The sequence below is a fragment of the Cygnus atratus genome, chromosome Z (assembly GCF_013377495.2).
Source record: "Cygnus atratus isolate AKBS03 ecotype Queensland, Australia chromosome Z, CAtr_DNAZoo_HiC_assembly, whole genome shotgun sequence".
NCBI classification, from domain to species: domain Eukaryota; kingdom Metazoa; phylum Chordata; class Aves; order Anseriformes; family Anatidae; genus Cygnus; species Cygnus atratus.
Genome location: NC_066396.1, coordinates 19,534,636 through 19,545,012, shown reverse-complemented (window position 1 = coordinate 19,545,012; position 10,377 = coordinate 19,534,636). Strand labels below are relative to the sequence as shown.

At 40.1% G+C, this 10,377-nt stretch overlaps 1 long non-coding RNA gene across 1 annotated transcript; it reads right to left on the bottom strand.

Moving 5' to 3' along the window:
* Positions 1 to 2,657: 2,657 nt before the first annotated feature.
* LOC118251463 (uncharacterized) lies at positions 2,658 to 8,086 on the bottom strand. Its single transcript, XR_004779824.1, has 3 exons — positions 7,983 to 8,086; positions 2,955 to 3,036; positions 2,658 to 2,854 (listed from the first exon to the last, which is right to left on the bottom strand). It is a non-coding gene; the product is annotated as an uncharacterized LOC118251463 (long non-coding RNA).
* Between the last annotated feature and the right edge of the window lie 2,291 nt (positions 8,087 to 10,377).

Genomic DNA, 10,377 nt, shown 5'->3' with positions numbered 1-10,377 from the left:
ACAGAATAATTTTCCATTTTCCATTGGAACCACAGCATGCTTCACCCCCATCCCTCCCCCTCTCCCCACATCTGATCCTTGGCCAGATTTTGCATATGTTCAAACTGAAAATCAAAACAGTTCATTATTACTGACTCAGAGCCAGTGTTATTGTTTTAGAATTGAAGAATTTAATGTTGATTTAGTTATGGATAGAGGAAAAAAAAAAAAAGGAAAAAAAGAGGACTCAGCATTGCTGAAATTCACATATATACACTTGCATGATTAAAAGAAAAAGTGCACATGCACTCAGTTATACCAATATAACTAAAGTGTTTCATTGAAATAGCCTGAGGAAGGTAACAAATATTTCCCTAGTATACCTATAGCCAATTATGCAGCAAAGAACAGAGTCTGGGGAGTAGAATATTTCTTCTCTTGACCTCTGCAGACCTTAATGTATAGTGTGGTTCTTATGCAAGTGGAAGTTAATCCAGTACTGGGTATTTTACTCATTTTATCTGACTGGATTTTATGGAATTGCATAATGCAACAAGGGTGGACAAGAGAGACTTCATCACCCTACTGTCAACACTTGCTGTTGTTATTACTATTATTATTCAGAATTTCTTTCAGTCACATAGGTTTTTGCAAGTAGCAGAAGTTGACCTTATCTGAAAATATTAGTTTCCATGCTTCCTATGATCCCAAATTGTATATGCATATAAAACATTAGATAGAATCAAGCAAATAATTCATAGTTAACAATTTCTCCCTTCTGAAATTTCTTCCAAAAGGACATTCTTTCCTCATTGTTATAAAACTGAAAATAATTTTGTCCTGTATTTGTATTATATTAGCTTGCTAGAAGTAACAGACATTCAAGAGTCGTTTGCTGTTACTACCTGGTGACCAGACTGTTAAATCATGGTTCTGGGTTTTGCTTACCAGTTGGAGGGGTAAACAAGAAAATTCCAAGGGCAGAAATTGTGTTTATTTATGTAGTAAATAATGAATATTACCTCATGAACAGAATAACTGAGTTATTTCTATTAAAAGTGACCTCTAGAGGTCATCTGGTCAATCTGTCCCAAAACAGGCCTTAAAGACCCACTTCTAGGTGACACCTGGCTTTTCATGCTCTGCTCCAGCCCACCCCACCCAACCATCATTGCCTGCTGTGAGCACTGCCAACACTTGCTGGCCACTAGGAGCCCACTGCCAGCTGGCCCCAGTGCCTCAACCATCTACATCCTCCAAGGGAGCAGGGTGCTTGAGAACACCAGTCCCAACAAGAACTCCTCACAAACAACCACAGGTTAGACTTCAGCCCTCCTGGACTCAGAAGGCTACAGCTTACTGCTTCATGGACACTTACATGATACGATCAGAGGTCTTGACATTCCTTGTAAATGAACATAAAAGAGATGCAAGCACAGCTCAAACAAGTTCATTAAGATTCTGGATAAATTTTGTAGCAGTGATTTTTCAATGTTCATATCGCTTCAAATAACAGGTCATTGTAAAAGCATTAAGCATTGTAAAAGCATTAAAGCATGAAATGATTTCATATTTTTAGCTACCTATGTATTTGCAATACAACCTGCAATTTAAAATTTTACTCCAAGATTTCCTTCAAGAAAGGGACTTCGCTAAAATTTTCTCTAATCTTAAGAAACCCAAGAAATTACTAGGTAGTATAGATAGATGTTCTCTGGGCCCTGGATATCCTCTATGCAGAGATAAAGTGTAACTTTATCTGTCCTCATATCACCCTACTAGTTTTGTTCAAGTTATGATGAAGTGTTAATGTACAAACAAAATGAATCCTTCACAAAATGCAGTACTTATAGCTATTACAAGAACTTCTAAGATTTCTTTTGCATTGTTCATTTTGATTATGAATAGATTGGTACAATACCTCATTTGTCAGTCTGCTGAACTGAAACCCCTCTTTTTATTTATCAACAGAAAACTGATAATGCTTTTCAAAAGGGAAAACAGAAATAACAAAACTATTGTTTTCTGTTTTCAAGCACCTGGATGAGGAAAGAGGGCAGTTTTTTTCAGATAATAAAGGAACCATAGTCGGGACTTGCGTTTGGATTCCCACCTGTAAGAAAACCAGACAATGAAATGTTCTCATCACTTTTCTCATATGAACTGTTATATTCACCTGGACTGAAATAGCTAGTGACCCCTTGCAGAACAGGAGAAAGCATATCTGTAGCATGCTCTGGTATCTCAACGACAAAAACATTAGAAAATCTGAAAATTCAGTTGTCATCTGATGTTTAAAGAAAAAAAAGCACTGAATGCATCTGCCCTCAATATAGGACACAGGCAAAGTAACCCTCCAACTTTACCTCCACCACAGACCCCTGCTGACTTTCCTTTCTCAGTACCACACACTTTACAGAGCACTAGTCTTGAAGAAAAGCCAATTATTAGGGACGTCTTTAGGGCCATCACTCATACTATCAGATCCAGGCATACTGGTGGGTGAGACAGTGACCACCAGAGTCACACTAGCACCCCAACCAGGGCTGTTACCTAGAGTCTTCTTCTGCTGGAGGGGTTTGTGCAGAATCAGACAGGATGGCTGAAGTTGTAACATACCTCTTAAGGTCATCTGGTCCAGTCCCTGCTCCGGGAAGGCCACCTAGTAAGGGGCTGGCCACAACCATGACCAGATAGCTTTAGACTGTCTCCAAGGAGGAAAAATGCACAGCTTCTCCGGGCAACCTGTGCCAGTGCTCAGACAGGGTGGGAAGGAAAAGAAGACTGGCAGTAATTGAAAGTTAAACTTCCCCACCTGATTTTGAAGGTCACTATGAGAGCAGCAAGGGAGTAGCAAAGTTCACGGTCAATGGTGCTGTGTAGCGACATAGGATAGAAGAGCAGTGATGAGCCCCCAGGGGTGGTGACCCACAGGCACAGCTCCTGGAAGACCATCTGTGGTCCCAAAGACCCACCTTCTCAGATGTTCACTGCCTGCTGTTCAGGTACCCCCAGTGCATGAAGTACACTTTACTTTGGCATTGACAGCCTGGGGAGCTGGGGAATATAGAAGCAGACAGCTTTAGTTTTGTTATTTTACAACAGCAAAATGCATGCATACTTTCCACCCTTGCCTGCTATTTGTCTCAGTTGTTAAGCAGACATTGCCCCATCTGCTAAATCCCTGACTCTGAAGACACAAGTGCTGATTTGCGTACTTGTGGAGAAGGAGAAGGAAAGGTTGCGCAGAAATATATCCTGTTGCAAGGGCTTTAGGAGCAACCAACCAGACAGAGCCAGGTGTGTGGCAGACTATCTCCAGAAGAGCCAAATATCTGCCCCAGACTGATTTCAGCTATGCTGATTAACATCAGGTGAAAACATAGGTGCAGGAGTTAAGAAACAAAGGAATGCATTTTGCAGCTTATGTTGCAATTTTGAGCTTCTTGCAGCAGGAGGAGAAACATCTGGTAATAACAAATGCCCTGAAGACAAAGGCATCATATATTAATATTATGGGAACTATTCAAGACTGTGTTCAGTATATGTGAAAAACCAGCCAACTGGCAAATCGTTTCCGTTCACTAATCTGATGTAAGGAGGTGCTTGGTTGGAAAAAAAAAAAAAAAAAAAAAAAAAAAAAAAAGAAGAGTTAAGGAGAATATGAAAAGGAGAATATGAAAAGCCAAGCATGTGAGGTGTATTTTACCCTCCAGAAGCCAAGCTCTAGTGAGAAATAGCAGGGGTCTGGAGGTGGATGACAACAAGGACAAAGGAGCAGCATCACAAGGACCCACCTTCTCCCACAGGGCCCCACACAGGATGGTTTGCATGGCGTAAACTGGTTTGTGCAATCTGCAAAGAAACCCAGCTCCAGGCCAAATGCACTTGGGAAACAGGTCAGCGTGTTTCCACTGAAGTCAGATGACTTTCACTCCCTGACAGCAGTGTCAGAACATTGTGACCTGTGTCATCCAGGTTACCATGCTGCACTTCACGGCATCGTGGGTCATAAGCATTGTATGCCTGTGTTGGATGCTGTGGGCCTCCAACCTTTGTGCAGTTAACAGGCAATGGAAAGTACTTGTGTGATTAAACAGTTCATCTTAAGAAACTTGAGATTTGCTTTGATGAAAGTCTTACATAAATCATGAATATGAAAACCAATGCATTAAAGATATTCTCCTTTCTTCTTCCCTTTCTGTTCTTTAAAATCTTATCTGGAGATAAGGGAAAAAAATCTTCTCTTTACAACTTCTCTGTATGTTTTAATGAGTGAGGGCTCTCTTTGCGTATGCTCATGCCTTTGCCAGGTTCCCAGGGAGGCAAACACAATGGTGTCATCATGGCTTTGAAACTGGAGGCAAAGATGTCAGGCAGAGCTTGTCAGGACACCTTCTGAGGTTTTATTGGGAAGCCTTCGGGGTGAAGAAAATTGGAAGTGACCTTTATACAGAATTACTATACATGCAAGAAGGATTAGACAGAGAAGAAAGGTTCAGGGAAAGGCTTCTGTTAGGGTTTACTTATATTTGAAGCCAAGTAAAGCAACTTCATTTCCCTAAGAAAGTGTTGCCATATGGAGCAGAACAAAAATGTGATTTAGTAAGCAAGAAATATTGGATGTTATAGCAGACAACATTAGTGGCAATAAGCAAAATTACATAGGGTTTTGACTTGTTGCAAACATGACTGGTTCCTGTGATACTTTATTATCGCAAATTAATATCTCACTATAAGAAAGTAAAGGAAGGGTGGGCCTAAAGAGCAGGAAAGACTCATTGAGTGCTAATGAGCTGCAGGGCTGTCTCACCAGGAAAGCGGAAAGCTGTGGAAGCTTCTTTCCTTGAACTTTTAAATAGTTTCTTCTGGTATCCCAGAGGATACCAGAGGATACTCTTTACCCACCTATTACTATGTTTGTCAGCTCTTCTTAACTCCTTGAACAGCCTGTCTTTCTGAGGAAAAGATTCATGGGCCTAGAGGAACAGTTGTACATGTTGCTGTTGGTGGATATTGGTGCTAACTTTGAATTTTGCTATACGTATTTGCTATTTTATTAATTTCATTACTTACTTGAAAAAGGAAAAAGAAATGTATATTTTAATATCACACTCAGATTTTGCTCTCTCTTTCTCACTCATATGCAAGCAAACAAATAAAATGAAGGCAACAGATAAGTGTAATAAATTAAAATTCAAAGCTTGAGTGTGGTTTTTTTTATTTATACTTTTGACAGCCACTTTATGGACCATTCAGTGTTCTTCTTTGCATCACAGGTAAAGAAACAGTGGAACAGAGGATGGCTTTGGGCGGGGGGGGGGGGTTGCTCTGTCACTTTCGTAATAAGGCAGGCACGACTGCAGAATTCATTAGGTGGATTCCTTTGAAGGGAAAACATGAGGCAGACCTACAGTGCCGTTCAAGGCCAGTACAAATCACAGCATATTGCCAGCAAAAAAAAAAACAGCTCTAATCTTTTGCAGAGCTTTCCAAACAGCCGTTCTCACTAGCCCGTGCCTCTTTGCAGACAGAGTGCTGCAATCTGCCTTGTGGAGCTGACCCCAACACCTGCCACACGGCCCCAAAGAGGAGGGGCTCCTCTTTGTGCACTCTCCCTCATACCAGCCTTCCTCCTGGATGGCTGATGATGAGGGTGAGACAGTATAACAGCACCCTCTGGGTTTACCAGATTACCTCAGGTTGTTTGGTGGGGATGGGGGAGAAGGGATGCTCCCTGATGCAGGAGACATTTGGGAGTGGCAGGGGATGCAGGCTCTGGGGCCAGGAATTGTGGATACTGTGAGGAAAGGAGAGGAACCATGCTCTACACAGCTGTGGTCACCCCTAAGTGGGAGGTGAACACTAGTTCCAGATTATAAATTATTCCCATGTCAATGGGTGAAAAATAAAAGCCCCAAATCCTTGACTCTGTGCTGTTCCTTACATGTCTCACATCATTGTTCAAAGAGCCCCCTGAAGAATCCATGACTTTAACTGCAGAGACATGCATTTTTCTTCTCTCAACCTCAAACTGAGTTCTGCTTTGCCAATAAAATTTTTGATATAATCACGGTCCTACATGAGATCCAGGCCCAATGGCATGAAAAGAAAACCCTGGTCTGCCAGTCTGAAGAAAATATTATGCAGGAATTGGAGATTAACAAATCCCAACACGCACACTTCATATGGAGGCTGAAGGGCATGTTCGCAGTAAATACATTTTTAATGTACTCTTCCCTGCTTTTCTTTGTAAGATGTTTGTTTGTTTTCAAATACAAGTGTGTTCAGCAGTTGAATCATAACCTTAACTTTTGGCAGATTCAGTTGGCACAGTGCAGCTTTTCTCTCACATTTTGTCTAACAGTGGCACAAGGCAAGCTCCTCAGTGCTGCAAAAAATCAGTTAGGAATTGAACAGGAAGACTTAGCACTGCCTAACCTACAACACATCCACAAACATGTTTAAGTTTTTCATTTCATGAAAGAACACAGCAAGGACATTTGTCTTTTTTTTTGCAAAGACTTAGAAAAATATACTACCGTTTTTCCAAATAATTAAATAGTCTCTTTTGTCTTTCTGTATTTTCTCTAGATCATATAACAAAATTCCATCTGTGTTAAATTAATGGAATTCATTTTCATTCAGTACAGATAAATAGGATCATTTTGACTGGAGTTTAGAGGTCTACGTGTTGAAGTTGTCCAAGGACATGAATCTAAACCCAGATTCATTTAACTGAAAGTGTTTAGGGTTACTACATACTCACATGCTTTTCTGTTTGCTGTGGTCAGTTTCCTCCTTTCTTCCATCTGACATGTGCCAAATGTTCTAGTCACATAAATAATGTTCTCCTAACCAATACAATTGTGACTTTTTTTTTTTAATGTGGGAAAAGTGTGATTTCACAAAATCTTAAGAAATTTGACTGAATTACCAATTCATCATGGGACTGTAGATTTATTTCTTAGCCCAAACATTGAAATAAACTTCCACATTTTCTTGAGATTATAGTTTCCTATATTTTCCTCCGCAGAAATCAAAGGAAAATTGCCTTGTAAAATTTCTTCCCTGGTCAAGAAATGGCGCCAAAATCTTATTATCATTGAGAACTTTTCATAATCCACCTTTCTAGATCTGGCCTTAAATTTGGGCAGGATAGCTAAAGAGGTCCAATGACTGACAGACACCTTCCAGGTATTTGGAAATGAAAGGTGATACATCTGGGAACTTTGTGACAGTCAAAGGCAAACACCCACTCAGTGGATTAAAGGCAGATGAGATGGAGGCAGAAAGATACCTGCAACAGGTATTGCTAAGCAATTCTCTGATGACAGATTTAACATGCAAATTACAGGCAAGCAATCCATTACAAGGTAGAGTTTTAGAAATAAGTAGAAGAATGTGCTTTAAATCAAAATCAATAATTTTTTGACATCACAGAGTAACCTTACGTGAGGTTTTGTGAATTAGGAAAGTATGCATCTGAATTGCATCTGTGCTATACATGCTTAAGATGAATAACACAGAAGATCTACAATGAAATATTTGCTATATTTTATTGTGGTGCAATGGGAAAGGGAAAGGGAAGAGACGAAGAAGGTTGATACCAGCCTGTCATGAAAACAAGACCTTGTATTTTGTCCCCCTGCCACTGAGGATCCCGAAACGGAGGGGAACTCAGAAGGAGAGAGGCTGGCTCCTCTCATGCCTAACAGGATGAAGGGGAGCTAAAAGGAAAGGAAAAGTGACCTTACCCGTAGCACAGGGCATCTTTGCATAAGTTGTATTATTAGACTGAGGAAATATTTCTAATAAAAAATAATAATAATAATTTAAAAAAAAAAAAAAAGATTCTTCTTACAAGAAAGAATTTTCATATACCCAGAACATCTCCTACTAAGCCAGGAATAAACACGTCATCTCCACCAAGGTTACTAAAAGTTGCCTGCATCTTTCCACAGACCAAATTTGACCTTGTGCACTCTCTGGCAGGTACCTACAAGTAAATAATCTCCTTGGCTGTTCTTGCAGTTCTTTTTTTTCCAAGGATGTGTAGTCACAGAACTCTATCCCAACATTTTTATTCCTCTTTCAGGCATCACAGCTGAAAAAAAAAGGAGAGGGCTTGGTATGATCAGAGAACTGGTCAAAGACAACAGACACAAAACAAATCATGCTTATCTCTGTGCAAATTGCCCCTGTTTCATTGTGTCTGTGCTGCACAGCCTCCACGCTGACTCATGTTATGACCTCATGGGAAACTCCTCTTAAAAGTGATGAGCAGTATTTTTGCAAAGTACATACAAGATGTCATTTACTGGCATCTGACTTCAATACTGTTGTTGTCCTAATAAAACAGCTAGAACTAAATTTTCTGAGATCTTCTGAGATAGTGACCAGTAGAGAGAAGGCATGAAACAAATTTGGAGACTAATGATGATGAGAACTTTAGGAAAACAAATTTTAAAAAGCGGTAAGTAAAGAAATACTAAAAAGTGTTTTGTTTTGTTTTGTTTTGTTTTGTTTTGTTTTATATTGTGTGAGCATAAGAGGAGGAAGCAAAGCTGAGGGATAATTTTCCTTTGCCTCTCTGCCAACTTTCCATTATTCTTTTGAATTAGGAGACGAAAGAAAATTGACCGGGGGGCAATGACCCTCATTCTTTTCTCTATGATCTATTGACTGAGTGCCTGAGGTTCCTGTGACCAGCAGAATTGCTTGCAGGTACAGCAGATTGGACTTTTTCTGACAAAATATTTTTGTCGTCATAAAGAAAGGGTTCAGGGTTCATCAGAGCAGAAACTGTTTGTAGGAAGGGACTGGCATTCAAGAATCCCTCAATTTCTAAGACAAAAACATTTTTAAGTGATTTGAGTTCATTAAATAAACTGATTCTGATATATCCAAGATAGAATCCTCACCTTCCTTTCTAAAGCAATTTCTCTTTTGAAAATTGAGTTGTTAGAAATGGTTTACAAACACAAAAGGTCAAAATGTTTACTTCCTCCTCTAAAAATGTATCCAGTAAATTAAACAAGGTACTTTCTTCCACATTCAGCATAAGAAATATTTCCAATATCTCAAAGTTCCCACTAAAAAAAAATATAAATAAATAAATAAAATCTGAGTTACATTCTCTTCTGTGCTCAGCTTCAGCTGGATTCATACACGCAAGTGAGCCCTGTCCTTACGAGTAAGCCCCAAATGTGGTGTTACAAGCGTTGCAGGAGATGCATGTATAACACTGTTGAAATGGAGAAAAATACTCCCTGCAGGGTACCTGAAAGTAACACAGGTACAGAAAATAACAAGTATATCTATATGTTTGCATATTTACTCTCCGTTTCTAAAAACCACCATCTTTTCAGATTTCTCTTCTTTAAGAACAGGTCAATAAACTGCGCCCAGAAATCCCTTGTGAACTTACTGTAGCTAAACTTTCTCTCCCTGACTGTCATTTAATTTCCTGTTCTCTCCCCTTTCCAAGGAAGAGCAACCCTTCCCTTTCAGGACCAAAACTAGTGAGACCCTTCTAGGTTTTCTCTCTGCACAGGTCAGGAGGAACCACCTTCCCCCCCCAGACTGTGCATTTTCAGTGTTCTCCATGATGCTGACACAGCCGGTGGAAACCATGCAGTCACAGCTTTGCAGCAGCACCATAAACACCAGGTTTCAGTACACGGTTTTCCTTGCCACACACATGTGCTGCTTGCAGCATGAGATCAGTTAGCTCTTCCTGATGGAGCACGTTACAGTAAGCAGGCACTTAGACTGGTCTCATCATGCAGGCTCACCAGCATTTTTTCGGCTGGGAAACAACTGTGAGAACAATGGAGGATACGTCGCTGACAATAGGTGCAATATCATTTACATTTCTGACAAGCTCTCAGCATTGCTTTATATTTCAGCTGAGTTCCTGCCTCCATTATGTGACTGCAATGTGCCGAGTGATGAAATGCTGGCTGCCTGACAATAGCTGAAGCGGGATACACCCAGTATTGGTTGAACACAAGGTGACTTTCCCAGCTTGTAAAGGCCTGGGAAAAGACATGAATAACATTGGCATAAACCACCATATCCAAAAGGTATTGAGTTCTTCCTCACACATATGTAACGAACTTAAATAATGGTCAGGAGGCTACTGCTCTTGCACACAACAAGGTCACATAACCTTGGAGCCTGCGTTCTTGCACATTGTTGGGGAAGCTTTCCTGGGGTCTTAGGGTTTTTTATTATTATTTCTTTTCTGCAGAAGACGCAGAAAAAATCATTTTATTTCTCAGACAATGTTTTAGATAGAACAACATGCTTTACTCCTGCCCAGATTCCTGCTGCTGTCTGTGGGGAACTCGCACATTTGCAAGACAATGATATACCTTTGGTAGTTAAAGTGTA